Source organism: Betta splendens, chromosome 3, assembly GCF_900634795.4.
Source record: "Betta splendens chromosome 3, fBetSpl5.4, whole genome shotgun sequence".
Classification (NCBI taxonomy): Eukaryota; Metazoa; Chordata; class Actinopteri; order Anabantiformes; family Osphronemidae; genus Betta; species Betta splendens.
Genome location: NC_040883.2, coordinates 10,265,120 through 10,276,542, shown reverse-complemented (window position 1 = coordinate 10,276,542; position 11,423 = coordinate 10,265,120). Strand labels below are relative to the sequence as shown.

The following is an 11,423-nucleotide window of genomic DNA, read 5'->3' as shown; positions in this document are numbered from 1 at the left end:
ACTGCCGTTATCCTGCTCAGAGACACAGAGAAGCAGCTCCACTCCATCTGCAATCAGTTAAAGTGGGGAAAAAAGGTTATTTGTAGAGCAGCATCCAAACTGGCGTTTGCACCTTCACTTCACAGAGGTCACAATAAAGGAGCAAATACACAAACAGCCACTTCATGCGTCACGATCGTAGAAACAGGCTTAATTAAAGTTGAGGACGAAGATAAAAATGTTGGGAGTGAACGGAACGACCAAAGGAGAGTGTGTTCAGAGCCCAGAGGACGGCGTGAGGGACACTTGTTATCGACTGTCTGAGGAGATAAGCAGTGACTGGCTCCTCCTTCCTTCCTTCTGACGTGACTGAGAGTTGAGAGTTTGAATTCCGCCTGTTCCCCCTCGATAAGAGCTCGGCGCTCCCAGGCGCCATCGACCGCCGCCCGCGAGCTCGGCTCCTCTCCGACCCGGGGCCCGCCGACGTTACAACAGCCCATAATTACGCCCATCGTGCCGGAAGGCCGGACCGCAACACTTAAACAAAGAGTCAATAAAGTGCTGCAGCTTTTAGACAACAATAAATGCCAAAGTTAGAGCAGCACATCCGAATATTACGAGTGCTAGAGAGGGGAGCATTTGGTTTTTATTTAGCCGTTAATGGCCGAGGTGAGCGTTCGATGGAGCAGAATAATGAGGCGGATCAATGTCTATCGACCTGCTGCCCAACCCACCACACTTCCCATTACAGCCAAGCCTCCAGGCAGCCTGCTCTGCTCCACAGTGAGAGGGTAACTGGAAAAAGCACTGAAGGAAGGCTGCTGGGAGGACTATCGATCCATCCCATAAATGATAAGCACATCCACTGTGTCAATGGAACCAACCCTGCTCAGTAACCTGGGCCTGGCTGCTGGTCTTTTCTGGTGGATGATCCACGGCGCTGCATTAACGGATTTACTGGGACGTCCTGTTTTTATTCTTATCCTCAGTATTTGAAGCTGCTCTGGTTAAACTCCACCAGCATCGGGTCTCGATTGGTTTCTCCGGTGAAGTAACCATGACTAATGGCAGGAGTCTGGGTTCGGCCGCCACCGTTGGTCTCCATCTTCCCCCGGTGACGTTGCGACGAGGTCATCGCACGTCTGAGCCGAACCGTTACAAAACGCCGCAGTCTGGTACCGCCTCGGCGCCGTTAATCGGGTCCAACACACTCGGTGTTTTACAGTTTCCAGAGCCGCTCGGAGACGATAAAGGCCACACGAGACCGAACGAGCTCGTGGTTTTCACACAAAACGCGCCCCCTCTCAGGAAGCAGCGTTTGCCGGGTCTGGCTGCAGAGATGACGGAGCGTCGGGGGAGCAGCTCAGCCCACATCAGCTTCCTGGGAGCGTTCAGGTGCGTGCGCCGCAGCCCAGCGCTCGCCACGACTCATTCACTTGTAAATTGAGGGAAATAACAGGAGCAGATGTTCTCATTATTTCCAGCAGGCCCCGGAGCATCAGTACCAGTCAGTGTCCTGGACCATTTCCAACAGGCTGAACCCTCCGCTCACAGAGACGGGGCCCCGTCCTGATGAATGCTGTGTATAAATGTCAGAGCTGCTTTCTTCAACTCAGCTCTCTCCCAGCTCTCAAAGGATCCTGGGACATGTAGTTCTGCAATTAGCAGAGCGACTCCCCGAAAATGTTCATTTCTTTGGAAGCACTTCATTTCTCTTTCACTTCAGAAACTCATGTTTCCATGGAAACGCAGTCTGTGTCCTCCATCATGAGTAAACACAGCAGAGGTCACACTGGGTCATGCTCACTCATGTTGAGCTCTATGATCTTCAGGAAAGGTTTGTGTTGAAGAATTAAGATTTTTTGACAACTCTAGTTAACACGTTTCTCACTTAACTGTGCGGCTTTGAAGGGAGACAATGTGCAGCTGAATTTTGTAGCAGCAACACCGTGGAACCCAGTTGGTAGCAAACGCCACTGATTATTGTCCCGAGATTACGCTGTAATGGTTTGGGTTGTTTTCTAAAGACTGAACAAAGCTCGCGGATCACACAACTGTTTCTCTGGTGGTTCAGCTACACATATCCCTGCTGTTGCCAAGCAACATTATCCCTGTTATTATCAGTTTGCATGTGTTTTGAGCATTTGGCCAAATTGTTATTTCCTTTTTGTGTGAGCATAAAAACCTGAGAAGCTGTCTCTGCTGTTGTCAGAAGTCTGAGACGCAGCAGTGGCAGTGTCTCCGGTTTAAAAGGATTAAAATCCCAACGTGACGCCAGAACCAAATGATCCAACAACAGGACACGGAGTGTGACGATTCGCTTTGTTGTTTGGGGAGTTCTTCTATTTTCTCTTAACCCGATGGCTGATTTGCTGATCATAGCTTTTGTGCCATGCAGTACATTTCTTTCAAGCCTTTTTGTAGAAGAGTTCATCTCATCTCCTTCTCTTTCCAGTCCTGGCAAAAGCTGATTAGTCTGTCGTCTCAACGTGAGTGACAGCTCTGAGGCAGAGGAATCGTCCATCTCCGAGCTCCTCTGAGCAGAAACAGATCAACCAGAAAGGCCGGCAAATATTTACCAATCTGCCGTCTGCCCACTTGCAGCACATCAGGCGCACTCCAAAGGTTGTGTTTGCCTAATTGAATTAGCGCCTGTGGTCTCGTTATTGTGCGGCGGCAACGAGGCTTTAACAGGAGGGAGAGCTTTGATTGGCGACGGCGCGGCTTTACAATAATTCTTTGGAAAACAGCGCTATCAGGAACGCCAGTGACCAGCCCTGGATTAGTGCTGACGAACCTTAATTGGATTTCCTGTACAGTTAATGGAATTGGATTAAATGTGTTTGTCATAGTTTGTTGTGGGCTTTGGTCCGTGTGTGCACAGAAACCCAGAGTGCTCCCGTGTTCATGTCGGGCAGATGCTCCGACACAGCGATCAATCATCACGTTAAACTGACAACTGGCAAGTTCTTCATGAGGTCCAACAACAACTTTAGCAGGTTTCCATTGAACCATATAAACTGACTTTGACTATTTAACTTAATCTAACTAACAAATGCACCATAACAGCAATAACTAAATTCATATATACATTTTAGTTTTGGCACCATGTTCAACCAAAACTCAAAGAAGAAGCAGACGTGAGCCGTCATGTATGTTCAGGTTTCTACATCCTGTCATCACAGGCTGTGGACGCTGAAGCATTCAGGTGAACCTGCAGGTGCATCTGTCCTTTCCCAGCATTCCCCTCACCTGGTATCACGCGCCTCTCTCTCTTTAACGTAGGCCAATCACATTTCCTCGTCTCTAAATTGGTCCCATTAAGGTCTTCTGGGTCTAATGAGCCGTTAGTGTTGCTTTGTGTTTTCTCCAGTTTGATCTCAGTGTAAAAACATCCGACTCGACGAGTCACAGGCCGACGAGCCCACAGTGCACTGTGGGTAATTAGACAGGTTACACTAATCAGTCATCACCCTCCTTGTAAAGGGAGACGCAGCAGTTCGTCCTCCGGGTGCTTCCTCAGCGTCACATACTGTTTTTAGTCTTTCACGTCGCAGCTTAACTCCAGATCCAATGGCATTTTTTTAATTTCTCAGCTCCCTCTGAGATGAGAATGATGTGAGCGGTTATTGAGCACACACAGTAATGCTGTGCGTGAGGCACTGTTTACCCTGTGAGCTATGATCAATGCTGCGGTTCAGACCAATCAGCAGAGGATGCACACAGCTCATTACTGTGAATTCATTACAGGGAAAATGTCCAGATGTGTTTTATAGATCAGGGGAAACACTTGTATCGATTAAAAAAACATTAACTTCCATATTTGTTGGAATGAAACATTACAGATGCTTTTGTATGTTGGCAGAAAGTCCTCGGGACATTTTCTGGGTAATTAAATCTTTTCAGGTTTCCTAAAGTGAAGCAGCGGAGGTTGTTTGTATTATGTGCTGGTTTGTCTTCATTGTAATAAAGTGCTGACACAGTCATTTTTAACAGGGCACGTTCACCATGAAGCTGCACTCCCTCAGACAGAAGTGGATGTGCAGGTTCTGTCCCTAATGTTTCTTCCTCAGAATGAAAATTGTGCACTTATCTCCCCCGCGGAAGCCGACGGGGCTCCTGCAGAACTTCCTCCAGTAGCACAGGCTGGATAAAAATCTGCTCGGCGCCACAGTTGATTTATAGCCGCGCTCCGGAACCTGGGAAAACATCACCTCTGCTGGCGGAGAGGAGAGAAGGCCTGCAGGTTCCGATCCGGCCAGCGTCTGGCCCCGTCTCAGCTCTGCTTCCACCAGCGGCCGGAGACTCTGCGGCGCAGGCTTGTTTTCAGGCCTCATTCCATGAGGCGATACCTGTGTAGAGACACGGTGCAGGGAGGATCAAGCTTCGACGGCACCGCGACTGTGGCATCTGACAGTTTTACTATCATATACTGTGTGCAGAGATGAAACTGGGACATGTTGCCCTCACCTGTGGTCTCCACTAACATGGCTCCAGACGCGGACGCGTCGCTTCGGTTCTGTATCTCCTGCTTGGTGTGTCAGCATGTCTGGCCGCCGTGTGCTTCTGCCTCTGTGCATGTTCATCCTGTGCAGACAGAACAGCGGAGAAGGGCCGGCGTGCTCTATTAAGAGATGAGAAGCTGCAGATGAGCCCAATGTCAAGCTGTCACAGCGCGGATGAGTCACAAGGTGAGCGAGCCGTGATATTTCTGCATCGGAGGAGGAGGAAGAGGAGGAGAGTCTTCATCCAAATACATGTGTGTCTCCACACAGATGATCGCAGCATCTTAGTGGTTTTAAACTGTCTCTCTCTCTCCAGCCTCTGTGAATTCACCCTCCATCTCCTACAGTATAGTTTTCTCCATCCAGACTTTTTAATTCCTTTGGGTTGTTGAGCTTCTAGTTCATTGCATTGCCTGCTGTTAGTGCTGCTAGTACAGACAGTAACCAAGAGGAGCCAAAGCAAACTATTATTCATGACAAACGTGGGTGAACGGAGGCAACTTTCTGTGAAACTTGGGAAAACTTGCTGTATTTCTATAAATATCTAAAGCGATGGGAATTTAATCGACATGTTTCGCTAACTTCACCCAAAGTGTGAGACAGCGAAGGAAGGTTCCGATCTAATTTTAGCCGAGTCTGAGTCCAGCCGCGTCCTTGGGCTGACGGGCGGCTGAGAGTCGGAGGCGCTTTTCAAGCCTGCCAATCTGTGTGTTCTGCACAACATCACACCCGTGTCCGATCCCTGTCTCCTGTCAAACAACCTGACGGGAGCTGTCTCCACGTGGCCCAACGCCGTGTTCGGGGCTGCACACCTCACAGTTCCTGCAGCTCTTTGTTGCTTTTGAGGCCAGAAGCCGAACACTGACAGCAGCCGACGCGTGTTTGTTTTTGAGGAGGAGCGCTCGTTTCGTCCTCTCCACACACGACTCGACGCGGTGGAATGTTGACATGAGATGTGCCGATTACACAAGACTTGAATAATATTTAGTTAAAAGTTAATGAAAAATTCAGAAGTTTTAATAGTTAGATATGACAAGTACCAAATAAATTGGAGATAGCGTCTAAGTCAAATTGGTTTCTATAATTAAAACACAGCCAGTGGTCCTGGACGGTGAGAATTAAAGAGCCAGCGCTAAATCCTGTCACAGATCTCCACGATTAGGACTCATTTCTGGGGATTTGTGTGGCAGTATGGCTGAGATAAGAAAGACTTAGATAACCAGACGGTGGGACTGTTGGACATGGTGACGGCTCCAAACGCGCCGCATTAGGAATGCAGACCAGAGAGGCCTGTCTGACTGACAGCTGCCAATGAAGCCCAGCGCCGGCAGCGAAAGGCTTGCTGTTAATAGGCGGGCGGTGCAAAGTCAAAGGAAATATGTCATCGATAGATGAAGACGACGATAAAATGTTTGAGCAATAATCAGAACGGTCAGTTTAGTCAAGCAGTGTTGGTTTGTTGGCCTGTAAATCATGGGTGGAGATGTTTTTAGCGCCTTTTAGCGGGCGCTTGGTTCTGCGTGGTGATGGACACCTGATCCTCCGTTTCATGTGTTTCATCAGCAGGACTCATGAATCATTCAAGCGTCTTTCTCAGGCGTGAGCCCACTCGCGGAGCCGCAGGTGAACTGTAAACCCCGCTCGTCTTCCCCGTGAGCCGTCCTCTCCTGTGACTGATGGCGAAGCAAAGGTCCGCCTCCACGCTCGCCTGGAATAGCAAGCGCCCCTCGACCTTCTCAACTTTTCCACAGGTAAGTGAGACACGCGGAATGTGTTTGAGTGTCTTCGGCTTCGGGGTTCTTTGTTATGTAAAGTGCGACAACAGTCTCGGCTTCCCTTTCGGGTAAAGCGAGCGTCCCACGGTGAATATGTGTGGCTGGAGTTTGTTTTCCCTCTGAACCAGCGTCTGGGTGAATAACGCTGCTCTTCGGGTCTAGGGCCCTGGGGAACGCCGCCGCTTCGCCGCAGCTCCCTGCTCCTCCGTCGGGGACGTTTGAAGCTCCGCGTCTCCTGCCCCTCAGGACCCTCCCGTCCCGAATCCACCTGCTGAGTGAATGACTTTGTTGATTTTCAAAGACAGATTGAACCAACGGTGTGCTGATAATCAACTGTCCCTGCAGCACCCGGGGAACGCTCCCCTGAGGAGCCCGCTCTTAAACACACACTTCCTCTGCTGGAGGAAACAAACCACATTAAGTTTCAAGCGTGAGCGGAAACTTCAGAAGTCAGAGAGTGAAAGCGTTGACCTACTTGTTCCTTGCAGGAAAAGTAATCACTAAAAGAAATCAGCCATGACTCTTTATTTGCTCCTTCATGAAATCATATTTTCAGTCTGCATTAAATAAGGTATTTGTCAGCCTGTTCCACTGCCTCAGGAAGACAACACACAGCTTTTATATAATCATGGGTGAAGACCTCTGAGCTGTGGGGCTTCAACACGCAGGTCTGAGCTCCGTGCACGAAACATGTGGGCAAGAGGTGAACGTCGATCTGCAACCATCCAGGACAGAGCAGTGATGAAGAAGTCTTCAGCCATGAGGATGATTCCTTACAAAGGTTCAGAACAGGACCGAGCGGGTCCAGGGCGTCGGGTCCAAGTGAGCTCACCTCCAACTCTGCTCATCTTTACAGTAACCACTTTAATGTCTGTCCGTAGCTTGGGTGGTCTTTTCCTCATCCATCCGCACCACATTTGTGTAGATCCATTCAACTCGGCTCACAGATACAAGGCTTCAGAACCGACGCTGTTCTCCCTGCTTCCAAACAGCCTGAGCGTGTGGTTTGGGGCTGGAGCGCAGTTCTTCCCTCTCTGTATTTCTACAGGCGTGAGATGAAGCGGAGGCACATGTCTTCACCACCCACAGACACAGAGCGGCCTCCGAGGACCGCAGCTACAGAAGTTCATGTAACAAGAAGAAACGTGTTCAGAGTTTTACTTTAAAAACAAACTTTTCCTTTCAAGCGAGACCGGCAGCACCAAGCTCATCAGTCAACACACACACACACACACACACACACATCAGACACACATCACAGAACAAACCGAGGTCTTTGTCACGTTTATCCATACTGTATATAGACTGCAAAACTGGCATTCAAAGCCACATTGACAGTTTGGGCTGTTTAATGGTCAGTGCTGCCGACGCCGGCTTACAGCATGTTGATCCCATCAAGCTGTTAGGAACAATGCGGTGTTGCGCATCCAGCAGCGAGAGACGCATTAACATTCACTGCTGCCATGTTCACAAAGGTCACACTCGTTTCCTGCCATGTTTGCTGCCTCCTCGGCGTTCAGCAGTTAGTGTGAGACCAACAGACCCCGACCATCAGCACAGGTCTGAAGAACGCCGGTTCTCTGAGGGTGGAGCAAACGCTCTTCAGGCAAACTGACTGTTTAAGTGGGACTCCATCATTGGACCCATTCAATCGCTTGCTGCTGGGTACGGTGGGAGGACACATCCCCCCGGATGCGCAGCAGTGATGCTGAAGCAGGTTGATATAAACGCACTGGCCCTCCACAGCATCCTCAGTGGGCGGGGGGGTGGATGTGAACACACTATGTAATTGGTCGCTACAACGGCAGAGCCCAGAACAGCATGCACCACGTTGAAGGAAGACACCACAGCACACAGACACCTGCTCTGTGCCTGTTAACACATTGATCTCTGCTTCCTGAATTAGCTTTTCAGGCAGAAGCGTCTCTCCATGTTGACCTTGAGATAGATGTGAGGGTGGAAACAGCAGGAGGCTGAAAAGGAAAGTGTCCAACCCGCATCAGTCACTGTAGCGTAAACAGTCGAGTCCGTGTATTTCTGTATCCGTGCGGTTCACACGCACTTTAAGTGTATAGAAATTCACACATGCATGTGTTGTGTCATTATACGGTCATTGTCTGAAAGGCTCTTTAAACAGCTCCGCAGAGTTGAATGGATTAAATTGAGCAATTTAATTGAGCATTTATTCCAGCGCTGCCGGTGAAGCCCAGTAACAGCTGGAGCACTAACGCAGCCACACAAGCGATGGGGAGGTTCTGTTGTCTCTGCTGCGAGAGGAACAACTTATGCACGACTGATATTGGCTCTGTGTGTATTTAAAGTCTTGGGCTTCGGTGCTTTTCTACTTCCGTCTCCCACGCAGCAGCAAAACCAACAAACAGATGTAAATAGATACCGAGAATCTGCTTTGCTGAAGACACAATGAAAGCTCCTTCTGATTTGATGCGTCTAAATATTGTCTGCGCTCGTGTGTAACAGAGCAGATGCTGAAGCTGTAACTCCACGATAACTCACTCACTGCAACTAATGATCCTGCTGAGATAAACAGATGAAGAGTTCAAAACACGAGCGGAGTTGAAAAGCACTGCAGCAAAGGGAACCAAACTCCAGTCTCCAGCAGACGACCATATGTCCGTCCACGCTCCAAATGCAATATTGACTCGGCTGGAGTTGTGGGAATGTGCTGTGATTGAGGAGTGGCTCGCTGCTCTGCAGCGGCGTCTCGACAGGAACGTGACCGGTGATGGGTCATAATGAAAACCCTCTGGAGACGTGATTGATTCACTCGCATCAGCTCACCTCTGTTTTCAATTTCACCCAATGTAATCATGTATATGCGCGTTTGCAGCAGCTCCACTTCATCCAGTTACAAAGCAAACTGCAGCCAGCAGGAGGGAGAATGATGTGATCTGTCGCTGCTGCACCACAAACAAATGCAAATTCCCCACACGGCAAAACTAATACACAGTTTTGCTCACATGGAAGGTAAATAGAGTTACGTGCGCCAGACAGCGGGTCTAAATCAAATGTGCTGAAGGAGAACAGCAGCGTGTTCTGTACGTAGGCCGCAGTAATGTTATAACCACAAATGAAAACTCTATTTATGCTTGGCAACAAAAGAACATATCGATTTCTGTCACAGCTCAGAAACACTGAATGCAGGAGCACGACATGGAGACGAGGACGAAGCAGCACGAACCTGTCACGATTATTAAACGCTGATCACAGCTAAGAGGCTGGACGAGGAGCGGAGCAGAAAACACAGGAGGTCAAACGCCAGGCAGCTAACAGGCGGCGTGACAGCTCAGAGGAGCCGCCGGCAGGTAAACGCTGGCATCCGTCCACCATTTACTACGGTGAACATCAGACGGATCAAGGACGGATCAATGATGGACAGACGGACGGAAGGATCAATTATGGACGGACAGAAGGAAAGATCAATTATGGACGGAAGGCCTTTGTAACTTTGTTATGCAGTTAGGTTTTGTAATCATTTTATCTCTGTTGTGGGTTATAGTATTTTCTGTGATTTAAGCTATGAATAACGTGAAATTCAGGCCACAATCACAAACTTATTGAAGGTTTTTGGATGAGAGAGAGCCTCTAGTTTTGGCTTTTGAATAAACACTGGCATGGAACCCATGGAGACAGACAGAGGGCATATCTGATCCACACAGCGCCACACGAGTCCGACTTTCTTTTAGCGCTGAACTGACTCAGTTCCAGGCTTTTGGGTTTACAAAGAACCAATCATCATCGTGCAAATTCCTAAAGAGAAAATACGCGAGAAAAGGAAGAATAAGATGCTTTTAAAGCCGTTACCGTTTATCTCAGCCGAACCGATGCAGCCGCTCAGCTCACGTGGAAACTCTCCCCGTAACGATAAAGGCTCTTGCTCCGTAGATTTCCAATTCCTGAGCATCTACACTCTCTGCTTTTACTTTCTGGCACAACTAAGGCCTCATCAGTTGTTAAACTGCCCGCTGAGCAGCAGCAATGAAAAAACTTAACTTAATAAGTAAGACTTATTCTCACACACACACACACACACACACACACACACACACACACACACACACACACACACACACACACACACACACACACACACACACACACACACACACACACACACACTACAGCGGGCAGCTTAGCATTAGCCTAGCTGGAGCAAAAGCAACAGCACCGAGAACATCATCCTACTCTTTAGGATGAGGGAGTGAGGGGCTCAGAGGCCCCGGGGTCTTGACAAACATTCCACTCATGATGTTTTATGACACCAGTACTACGGTGACTGATGCTGTGGAAACTCAGCACAGAGCAGGAAGATGCTGGCTGGAAGACGAAGCCTTGTTAAATGGTAGCGCGTGCTGCTAAGCTTCCCGGGGAGACGGGACGCCTCGCTCTGCTGTGTGGAGAGCCAGGATCCTGATTCCACATCATGCCCACGGAGCTGCCACTGCTTGATTGCTTTTCCAGCTGGCAGAAGGATCTGTTGCGGATTTCGATGAGCAGGGAGAACAAATGGGAGGTAGGAGTGTGCGTGCGTCGTCGAAAATGTGGATACTTGACTCTAAATTCAGAACTTTTTATAACCCTACACTGAGAGACGGGTTGGCATCAGCAGACAGGCAGCGTCGCTACATGACCCAGTTCTGCCCCTGACAGGTGATGCATCAACTTAGCCACTGTACGAGTCGAGGGGGTTTACGCCCCTGATGTAATTAAGCCTCACAAAGAGGAGGAGATGCTACACTCATCAGGGTAACGGCGAGAACATTCACAGCCGCTAGTCTGAAAACTACTGTACTCGCTAACTTGCGTTGTTAACCCACAACTCCACAGTGGACCAGCAGCATCCAGAAGACGTGACGCGCTCCTGTTCGATCCATCCCATCAATCGATCACATGTCCGTGGCAGAAGGACCATCTTCACTGTGAGCTGGTTGGGTTTGGACCATCGGCACGTCTTGGTACCGGTACTTGGTACTTCTCTGTCTGCCAGCTGCTCGTCACCCGTCAGCCGCCACTCAGCAGCTACAGCAGCTGCTTTTGTTCTCCAAGGCTCGTTTAAAACCTTCAAACAGCAGCAAATTGCAGCTAATGACCGGTGCGGCGGTGACCGACTCGCAGCAGCTTCGGTGCTGATTGCTAGAAAGAAATA

At 49.2% G+C, this 11,423-nt stretch overlaps 1 long non-coding RNA gene across 1 annotated transcript; it reads left to right on the top strand.

Annotated features, from left to right (window-relative positions):
* The first annotated feature begins 4,324 nt into the window (after positions 1-4,324).
* LOC114852681 (uncharacterized) lies at positions 4,325-10,108 on the top strand. The gene is made up of 3 exons (XR_005897485.2): positions 4,325-4,670; positions 6,048-6,235; positions 6,422-10,108. It is a non-coding gene; the product is annotated as an uncharacterized LOC114852681 (long non-coding RNA).
* The last annotated feature ends 1,315 nt before the right edge of the window (positions 10,109-11,423 follow it).